The sequence below is a fragment of the Columba livia genome, chromosome 9, assembly GCF_036013475.1.
Source record: "Columba livia isolate bColLiv1 breed racing homer chromosome 9, bColLiv1.pat.W.v2, whole genome shotgun sequence".
NCBI lineage: Eukaryota > Metazoa > Chordata > Aves > Columbiformes > Columbidae > Columba > Columba livia.
In genome coordinates this window covers 8,604,500-8,615,339 of record NC_088610.1, presented here as the reverse complement: position 1 = coordinate 8,615,339, position 10,840 = coordinate 8,604,500, and the positions used below count along the sequence as shown (strand labels likewise).

The window sequence follows — 10,840 nt, the reverse complement described above, 5'->3', positions numbered from 1 at the left end:
AGGAGAGAAGCAGCAGGGTAGATATCCAGCCTCACCTGTGGGGTTGAAGTGGGATAGAAAGGGTTTAACCCACCGCAGTGAAAAAGTGTGTGTGGAAAGGTGGCTGCAGCTTGCAGTGAGGGCAGTGAACATGGTGGGTATGAGCAAAGGCACTTGGCAGCAGGGTTTTTGGAGAGAGGTGAAGAGGAAGCAGGTGTGATGAGACCTGCTGAGGCTCTGGCAGCTTTGGTGTGTGAAAGGGCCAGGTTCAGGACAAGGCTGTAGTGCAGTTGGGGTGGGATGTGTAAGGACGTGTGTGGGGCCAAAGCTCAGACCCTCAACAGGTGTTTTTGGGGAGGTGTAGGAGTGATGAGTGGAGGTGGGTAGAGGTCTGCCAGACAGGAGGCTCAGTGATGAGCATTCCAGGGTGGAAAAGCAACAGCCCTGTAGGTCCTTTATAATTCTACTTGGAGAAACATGGTTTTGGTGTTTTTAGAGGACAATAAGCCTGGCATTTACAAGCCAAAATGCAAGACATTAGCAGTGCTCTGATCTCTGTGTTCACCTTGCAGCTGAGGGACCTCCCCGAGGGCAGCAGCACCCAGGCTCCATGTGGGCAGAGCAGCTTCACCTCCTGCAGAGCTGAGACAGACAGCAAGTGACAGCCCTGGATATGGGCTCCAATTCTGCGTGCAAGCATCAGTCTGGAGACAAGCAGCATTTGCCACCCCCCAGCTCACCTTAAGGTAAGACCCCCAGGCAATGTTAATGGTCCCAAAGCTGAGAGTTGTCTTGATGGTTGGATGGAAGTGTAGAGGGGAAGGGGATGGGTCCTGGGAGCTGAACATCCCCATGTTAGAGGACAGTAGCTGTACAAAGAGAGCTCTGTGTGCTGGGAGGCAGGACAGAGCCTACAGACAAACCAGAGGAGGATTAGGCTGAGATCTGTAAACTCAGCAAAGGTGAGAGGTGCTGGACCAAGGCAAGAAGCGCATGCCGGCAGGCAGCCAACAACAGCTCTGGACGTCTGTACACAAACACAAGGGGCTTCAAAGGAGAAGGCAATGAAGCAGCACACAGGTGGAGGCGGGATGCAGATGTGCAGCAGTGTTGCTACATGTTGTTGGAAGGGGACAGCGACAGGATGTGGGAGCACGTGGCTGTGAGTGCACACAAAGCCCCAGCGCCACCGTACACAGCCTGAGCATGTTTGTGTGGTTGCATCTGTGGTTTGGCTGTGGCTCAGGATGTGTGATATCCTTCCTCACTCTGGTATGGAGGAGAGGCTCGTGAGTCACCACTGTCTCTCCTGAAACGTGTCATATTGGCCCTATGCTTTGCAGCTACCACAAAAATGAGAGTACTTGAGTGCACACAGGTCTGGGATCCCCCCTGTGGATATGGGTCCAGCCAAGCCAGCAATGCACCTGTCTGTCCCACCAGCATCACCCATGTCCTTCCAGCAGCTGGCAGAGTCCAGGCAGCACCACATTCTTGCTCAGACAAAACCTTTCTGTGCAATGTGTTGCTGGGCCAAGGGTGGCCAGAGGGGGCACAGCAAAGCTGGCATCCTTGGTGCCTGCCCGCAGTGTCAGCATCCCCGGGGCCCCTGTGAGTCAGCACTCGGTCCCCTCTGCCTGGAGCCCTGCCAGCCCCTGAGCAATGATTTCCAGTGCATGTGGTCAGGTTGTGTGTCAGGAGGATTAATGACAGAGACTTCTTGGGGCTTTAAGAGATCTGGGTCTAATTTAAAACCAAAACAAAACATAGACATTTAGGAGCAGGGGAGTTGCTGTCCTGAGGCAAGCCTGGGATGCAGCTCGTCGCGTATCCTGTCTTGCAGTAACATGTGCCAGGACCTTCAGAGAAGGTACAAGCAAACACCTGGTACACAGGAAAAACCCAGCCTCCCAGGGGTGCTTTCTTCTTTGTCTTTTGCTATTAGTCATTAGCTTATGCTCCGAAGCACACGGCCTTATCTCCCCTCCAGGCATCTTCCTTTTATCTACCTTGACTCATGGAGCTACAGAAACTTTTATTAGCCGCATAAATGTCAGATCTTCTTTAAAATCTTACAAAACTCTCTGCCTCGTATCTTACAGCAGTGAGTTCCACACATTAATCATGTGTTGGTGTAAAATATGAGTTTCTTATCGGTTTTTAGTTTTCTGTCTTTAGATTTAGCCTTCTGTCCTGGTACAGCTTTCTCTGTAGCATCCATGAGTGTCCATCCCTGATGCAGAATGAGCTGGATGCCAAGACAAGCTTCAGTTTTGCCTGACTTTTTCCAGTAATGGGCTTAAAGCCGGTGACTGGAGCAGCTTGACAGCAAACCTCTTTTTGCAACAAGTCTTCAGCAATTTTCTCTCTGAAAAGAGGGGCTGGCGGTGGAGCAGTTCTGCGTGCCAGAGGGGTGGGAAGTTCGGGCTGAAGATGTCTCCCAAGGCAGAGGCTTGGGGTTGTGCCAGGTTGTGGGAGGTGGAGGTTTGGGAAAGGGCTGTAGGGCTTAGCCAAGGACCAAAGGAAATGTGGAACAGGGGAACGTTTGTCTTGATTTAATTTGACACTTAAACTGGAAGGGGGTGATTTGTAGCTGTGCACATTTAAAAAACTCCTTGAGATAGGGAAATGGAGGCAATAGCAGGTTTGGATGCCAGATCAGATAAGACCCTGTGGGTAATGCCTCTACCTTACTCATTTTTATTCAGCTTTATCTCCAGGCTTCTAAAAAACCCAATGGCTTGAAACCTTCTGCTCCTGACTCTATTTCCACTACCTGCTTTCCTCTGAGGCACCTGAATCCTATGAAATGTGTGGTGCTGCATTGACTTTAGTCTGGCACGGTGCTCCCTGGCCTGGCCATCACATGTCCAACAGCAGTTTGGTGGCCTGGCTGCTGCTGAACACCGAGCTGTTCACCGTCATGTCTTGAGCAGCTTGGGCTGCCACTGAGAAGGAGGTGACTTGATGGGGCAGTGTCCCAGAGCTGCTGGAAGAGGGTCCCAGAGACCCCAGTGCATGCAAAATCCTGGTTGCTGTGCATTTGATGGTCTGTATGGATATTGATATGGGGACTACTCCTTGCAGAAGGCAATGAGAGGAGTGGAATACAGTATTGGAGGGAGAGTTGAAGGTTTTCCTTGCCAGGACCCATTGCTTGTGCAGCAGAAGAACAAAGCGGCTGCCCTGAGGCTTGCTGACCCCCAGGGCAGCCAAGCACGGGAGCATTGCAGGGAAGGAGGGAGGCAGGCACAGCCCGGGCATGTGCAGGCCTCCCTGAGGAATGTGCCCACACCCTCCATGGGGCACATCACGGGGTGTTGGTGCGAGCTGAGCCCCATATGGAGCTGCTCCAGCAACTGGCTCCCAAGATGGGCCCTTGGCAGGTACCGGAGTGGCTGGTGGAGCACATGGAGGCTCGGGAAAGCGCTGGCCAGGATGAATGTGTATTGGCACCAACCCTAATCCTTTTCTGCCAATGCGTTGATTGGAATTGAGTTTCCAATATGAACAGTTGTGGGACTCTATCCATAAGCCGGCAGGGAGAGCTATAGATCTTTATCACGTGTTTCACAGTTATTTCTTTCATTTAATAAGAAACAAACAGGAGTGACCGCTGAAAGCACTCCAGCAGCCGAGCTCCCCTGGCAGCATTGGGCAGGGGGAGGTGGGCACAGATGTGGCTGTGGGTTCGAGACTGGGGGAATGCCCTGTCCCCTCCCCAGCTGCCTGGGGGGAGCAGCAGCTGCCAGAGCTGCACAGCATCCAGGCAGGACCAGCTCAGCCCTGGCTGCGTTTGCTGGAGGTTTCTCAGCCCCTCTGCAATGGAGGTGGGATTCCCAATGGGCTTTGCAGATGCAATCATCTTCTTACATCCAAACTGAGGTTTTTTCCTCCCTGCAGCCTCAGACGGTTGTCTATTGCTCAGCACAGACAAGTCCTTTCCTCCTTCCAGCATCTCACCACCCAAGGTTACCCACCTCCCCACCTCTGTTCCCGGGGGCTGCACACCCCAGCCAGGCAGCCCCTCCAGATACCCCAGTGCCACACAGACCTCTGGCAGGTCTCACTGTCTTTGCCCATGCTCTTGCTTTTACTTCCCACCTCCATTACACAGTGGCACTCAAAACAGGGCATGTACACAGGTGAGATGGTGGGAGGGTACTGGAGGTGAGATGCTCTTATTATATCTCCCAACAATGCTTCTTTTTATTTCTTTTTTTTTTTTTTTTCCTGCAGTACAATGCTCCTGCCTCATGTTCAGTGTTTGATCCATTACATCTTCCACCTCTTTTCTGCAGAGTGGCTACCTTGCCCGCTTCTTCCTGTGTTTGTTTAGACTTCTACACCCCCATCCCATATTTGCTCAGTTGAACCTTGCACTCGTCTTGGTGAACACCCTCCTGTTTTTCCTGGCTCTGTCTCTGATTTATCAAGATTGCTTTGAGCAGTAATCCTGCCTTGTCTGAGCCTTCCCTGAGCAGTCCTGGCTCTGACAGGAGGCACGAGCAGATGACAAGAGGTGATTTTTGGCTGTTTAGAGCCATGCACAGGTTAATGACGTAGACAGTTCCTCTTCCTCTGAGCCTCTCCACCCTCATCTCTTTAACAAGGCTGGTCCACGTGGGAGAAGTACCCAGGGAATGCTCTTGCAAGAGGATTAAAAAAAAAAAAAAAAAAAGGAAGAAAAGATAGGCAGCATGCCCAGGGAAAAGAAAACATCCTTGAGACTCTGGGAAAGGGGCACAGCACGACTCTGCCCTGGAAGAGCCTCCCCTCCGCCCCTGTTGTTATTGCTGCTCCCTCTTTTGACCTGAGCAGTTTGCAAATATTTTCAGTCCTGCAGGTTGTTTCCATTAGGAGGAAAAATCAATGAGGCAGCCAAGAGTCTGTGGCAGAGCCTGCTCTCTTCTAAAAATGGACCGAGCGCCGCTTTCCTGAGCACAGCAGGGGGGGTTTGCCTCTTCCCAGCGCTGACCCCATCGCTTCCCAAAAGCCGCCTCTCCACAGTGATGCTCCGGGTCCCCCCGCCTGCCTGAGAGCTGCTCCAGCTTCTCCTCCAGCACCCACTGCCCAGCCCCGGTACTTGTCCTGGGCTGGGGCTCAGCAATTCCCGCTAATGGGAAAACATTCCTATTATTTCATCAAGTTGCTTAATAATTTGCCAGAAATGCCTATTGATTTCTTGCATGCTTCTGTGGAGACAGAGGTAAATAAGAGTCATTCATCATTGCATTATGTATCAGTAATTAAAAATTACTAGGTAACTTCAACCAAAAATTGAATAATTTAAAGTAAAATTAAATAATTCTAGGTAATCAGTACTAAATGAGACCATTATTTTACTTATCAGTGACTAAAAATTACCAGGCATTTTTCCTCATTTGGATGCTCTTCCTCCCCCTCCATGTCAGTAGAGCCTTTCTAATTTGTTTTAATTGTTAATTTTAATGAGTAGTGTTTTTCTGATAACATTTTAGTGTGCTTTTTGTTGTGGTTTTTTAGAGATGGCTTTTATTGCATTGCGCAAAGCCTGAAGCACCTCAATGTGGGAGCAATTTGGAAGCTAAATTATTATTATTTATTTAAATCAAACCCTCCAGCCTCTTTAACCGTTTGGCTGATTCTGTAATTGCTGTGGCAGCATGATGGAAACACTCAGCACTTGCTTCCCTGTTCTATGGGGCTGGCGAGGAAACGTCTGGGTGTTGTTCTCAGCTCCATGACCTCCTGCACAGCATGTCCCCAGCCACTGGTTCCTGGGAAGGTTTTAGATCCAGAGCTGTTCTTTTACCCCAGGTGTGCGCAGCATCTCCCATCAGTGTCCCCCAGCCATGGGGTGATCCTGACTCAGAGGCATCTGGAGGTGGCCACAAGTAGCAACCTCCTGCTGTGAAGCCTCATCTCATCCAAGGGAGAACCAAGATCTGGGGGCAGGCAGTGAGAATCTCAATTTCACCTGATTTTTGTCTAGTGGTGGCAGCAGGGTGTGGTGAGGCTGGCGTGGGTTGGTTTTAGAAAGGCAGGTGACTCTTGGATGTGAAACCACTGAAGTCCTTAGGTCAAGGACATCTGACATGCTCTTTGAAGCCCTCCTGCTGTCCGATTCCTTGCCTTACGTAGCAGGGCTCCATGGGTGCACTGTCCACCTGGACCCCTCACGATGTTCCACAGCCCTGAGAGGCAGCCAGGACCTGTGTCTGGTCAAAAAGCCCCAAGTAGCTCCAGGTGAGCTGTTGCCCCAAGGTGCTCTGACCTTTGTCTACACCCATCCTCCTCCAGCTGCTTGCCAAAGGACTCCCAGTCCCTGTGCTCGCAGACTGGCAGGGGAGAGCAGGGACTGGCCCAGTGCTGCTGTGTTCCTCTTGCCCTCAAATCCTGAGACGTTAGGGCTGATTTGCCCGGTCCCCTTGAGCCTCTCTCCCAGGCAGGACCTCTTGCCTGGACCTCTGGTCTGCCCAGTGAGGGTTTGTCACCTCCCTGCTCTGTAGCACGATGTGTCTGTGCATTCAGCCACGAATGATGCTGGCTGGCTTTGCTGCTGCTGGGTTGCGTTACAGTCTCCTGTCTGTGGCAATTTGCTCCACACCATCGCCCCAGGGGCACAGCAGGATCTGGTATTTGCCAGGTAGTTCCCTTCCAGCTGCACAGATGATTTTCACCCTGAGGGCCAAAGCTCAGGGAATCCCTGTAGGTGTCTCACTCATGTGCTCCTGTCCTGGAGGTGCTGATGGGGCTGGGGTCTGGCTATGAAGGATGTGGGGGCAGGATGGAGAGCCCCTGGGTTTTACTGTGTTGGGGCATAGGGATCTGGCTCAGGGTTCCTGAGGCTGTGCAGGCATCCTGCCCTGGGCTGCTCTGTGCCTTAATGGTTCATAAAGGGAAAAAAACGCCATCTTCTCGAGTAAGTTTGTACAATATCCTTGTAATGCCCATTTACCAGGCACCAGCTCTCAGCCTGTGATAGCCCCTGCTTTGAGCTGAGCAAACAAGGAAGCAAATAGTTTGGGGACTTTTGCTTTTTCTCTTCTTTAACAGGACTCTCTTGTCTTCCCTGAAATTCTAGCAAATAACTGGTTGTAAAGCTTCATCTGTTGCTGATGTCAGGCCTGCCTCTGCTCTGGGTGCCGTGGTTCTTCCCTGGGCTCAGGGCAGGGAGCAGGCTGAGGATGGAGTGAGGATGGCAGCCTGGGAAGTGGAGAAACCATCAGGATTTCTTTAGGCAGCTGAAAGAGGAATAAGGGTGGACTCATTCCTGAAAGCTCTGCTCTTCAACTGCGTGTGTGAGAACTCCCATCTTCCAAAATCCAAGCAATCCACTGCACTCTCCACACTGGGCTGGGGTTGGTGGGGAGATAACTGGCAAAACCTGCTGCTGAGCTGCTTGAGGGGCACCCGGGGGCCCCCAAAGTCTCCTGCCCACTTGCCCAGCCCCGTGGCCCCCATCCCTGGCTTCGTGGCCAGCCCCTGCCCTCTGCTGCTGAGACCTGGAAGTGCCCAATTCAGACCAAGCAGCCACAAATCTGCGGGGTACTCAGCAGAGCTGGGTACCAGGGGTTCTGGACATGGCTTTTTGCTGGGGTCTGCCTCGAGATGCTGGTCCTCACCTCATACCTCTCACACCCAGGAACAGTTTTGTGGTACTTGGCATTAATTTTGTTTCATTTAGAGCTAGTAAAAACTATTCCCTGCAAGCAGTTTATTCAAGAAATGTATTATAGCTGGCACTTTCTGTTACCCAGTTGTCCAGGAAGAGACCACAATTTTTAATGTTTTGTTTTTTTTTTTTTTTTCTCCATTCAGTGAATGCTCTTTGTGACCATATTTGAGTTTGGGGTTGTTCATGAATGGCACTATAGTAAAACAGAAAATATCCAGTGGCCTATCTGAGATGCTGAGTTTGCTATTCATGCTGTGAGGCTCAGTACCTTATCGCACCACATATTGTTTCTCTCCCCTGAATAGGAGCCCTCATTTCCCTCAACTACCTCTACTTCTACACAGAACAAAATTAATTTCATCCTGCAACAAATCTGGCTGCTTGATTAAATGAATCAGTTGTCGGCCCTGCACGATCTCTCGGTGAGCAAAATTTCATTTCTGGTTGAACACCCACCCAGCCAGCCATGGATACAAAGCGGGTGGTACCCGAAGGAGCTCAGAGCCCTTTTTACATTGCTCACCTGCCTCTAGTCCCTGTGCTCCCACTTAAAATGCACTGGAAGGCATCTTCAGGAGGTGTGCAAGTACCCTGGGCACACACAGCTCCTATTTGAGCTTTCCCCGTCCTGGTGCCTGGTCAAGTTGCACAGATTGAGGTCACTCAGTTTTTCCTTAGGAATCAATCTCTCAAGTCCTTTAATCTGTTATATAGAACTTCTTTTCCCCCCTCCACATTAATTTCTCTGCAGTTTGGTGTGGTCTGAAGGCCCTGGTGTGTCACAGAACCCAGGGCTGGATCCTGCTGGCATCGCATCCCCATCTCCACCTAGTTCTAACCCTCCGTTACCCGCAGCCCAGGGTGGTGCTGGATGCTCCTGCCATCATCCCACACGCTCCCTCTGTCTTGTTTCCTGGGCTTGCAAACGGCCCCGAGCCCTTTTTGTTCTGTCTCATCATGACAAACATAGAGAAATACTCACAGCCGTGCGCCTGGAGAGGGGTTTGCCAAACCGTCCTATTCTGGAGTGTTTTTATAGTAACTACGTGATGAGGAAAAGATGGTGAGGGCTCACCGTTCTAATTAGGATCGTTTCTGTCTTGCAAGAGGGATTGGCGGGTAGTATTTATGGATACGAGTAGGTTCAGAAAAATTCCTAGCACCATCTGTTTGAGAGAGAACAGGAAGAATTTCAATATGCTTTAGACCTTGAAGAGTAATGTTTGTATAACAGGCTCATAAAATCAATTTCTAATAGTTACAGGTACCCCCTCAGGAATTTAAATAGTCTGTTAACAAAGTTATTCCATCTGCCAAGCAAATACATTAAATATGCATGTACCATACTGTATATATGATTGCATGTGCCTTTCTACTTCATGTCATGCCCTCGGGTCCTGTGTGCTGGTTTTGCTCCTGGGTTACACTTGATCTTTTCTGGTGGCACTGTGCTGTATATTCCTGATTCAATGTGAGCTCACCTGCCTTTGGCCTGCTGGATAAGCCACCTTTAAGGCCACCTTGTCCCCTGGGAGCAGAACATGGGGGTTGCTCTGCCCTGGTCTCCTTCCCCTCTTTGTCTTCGCTGCCAGGTGGGAGAGCAGCTGTGGGTATCAGAAGGGCTGCAGGTGGCAGGAGGGTCTGCATGTACAAATGGGGAGCATGCAAGGGGCAGGATCGGTCCCTTCATGCTCTCTTTGCAGACTTCTTAAGCTGCTGTTGCAGCCCGGCCGATGGGCCAGCTTTGCTCTGCTCCCAGCCTCCTCGCTCCTCTGCGGTGCCTCACTTTTCCATCACTGCTTTGCATCCATCACTGATCAGTGCCAGCGCTCCACTGTGTCCCACCTCGGATGTTTGAGAACGGGCTGACAACACAGGGCATATGCAGATGAACTGCAAATATGTAATCCTGCTAATTAAACAGTTTGTATTTAACACTGCCCATGGTGCTGCGCGACAGCTCGCCAGTTCTGCAAAGGTTGTATTCTCTGTGTTACAGGGAGTGATTTATGGCAAGACTTAGGTCATGTGTCCAGAATATCGATGGAGGAGTTTGCTGCCTATTGTGTTTAATAGCTGTTGGGGTCTCTCTTTGTACCATCATGTCATTTGCTGCCTGTCAGCCTGTGCAGGTCTGGGACCATGTCTCTGTAGGGGCAGAGTTATTGATTACAACGTGTTTGGGGCTGGGTGCCGGCAGCCAGTGCATCCTCCAGATGCTCCGCACGTGCCAAGCTGTGGCCGGCGCGGTGCTCACTGGCTGCTGTCCCCATGTCCCACTGGCCATTGTGCCCCTCTGCCCACCCAGTACAGCATCGCCTGGGGAAGGTGACCCCGGGAAGCAATCTGCCCCCTCGCTCTGTTTCGACAGGAACCAAGTGAAATGTGAGCACCTCTCTGTGCCAATAGATTTATTTCCATTTCCCCCTCCCTCCTTTTAATATAGTCGGTGGAACCTCTTTGCTGGGGAGTGGAGCTGGAAGGCTCAAGCCCCGGGTGAATTGCAGCGTGCACTGCTCCGTATTGTGGCGAGGCAGCCCCCTGCATAGCCCAACCTGCACGGTTTTAATGGATTTGTCTGCTCCACCCCGCAGGCAGATGAGGCACAGAAACCCCACAGGATTCACCAGCGGCCAGGCAGGAGATGTCCTGCGGGGAAGAGAGAAACCCCCCACACGGTGGGGGCACTCCGGGAGGCTGGGATTTCCTTCTCGCTCTTCTGGTGATGATCCCTTTGTGCTAGGCGGTTTCTTCTTCTTTTTTAATTTAAAAATCCGCATTCCCACTTCCACATAGCTCGTTATCTCAGGGTGTGTGATGAGGTGTCCAAGGCTCTGTCCCGGCAGAGATGATGCAGAACACATTTGCGCAGGCTGTTGGATCTGACCCCCTCCTCCCTCGGGGAGCGGGTGGTTTTCATTTCAGCCTCTTCCATTAGAAGCTCTAAGGGGAGCTCCATCTATTAATTGAGAACTGCAGGCCTGTAAATTTTGGCAAGAAAAACCCTTTGGAAGCAAATCATCTGTATTTTCTCAGGGCTGTATGTCCTCCCTTTTTACACGTGCAGCCTTTGCTGGTCGGGAGGCAGGTACCGCTGCCGACTCCTTCTCCACATGTGCAGATTGATGGTGTCTGCTCCGGAGCCCGCTCCCTCTTCCCTTCCTCTCCCTCTTGGTTTTATTCCTTCCCTTTTGAGCTGTT

At 51.2% G+C, this 10,840-nt stretch overlaps 1 protein-coding gene across 1 annotated transcript in view; it reads left to right on the top strand.

The window, feature by feature from the left end:
* The first annotated feature begins 279 nt into the window (after positions 1-279).
* LOC110361832 (uncharacterized) overlaps positions 280-10,840 on the top strand; it is a 67,924-nt gene continuing 57,363 nt past the window's right edge. The window contains exon 1 of the mRNA XM_065073740.1: positions 280-725. The gene's annotated coding sequence lies outside the window, so the exon portion shown is untranslated. The remainder of the gene's footprint in view (positions 726-10,840) is intronic.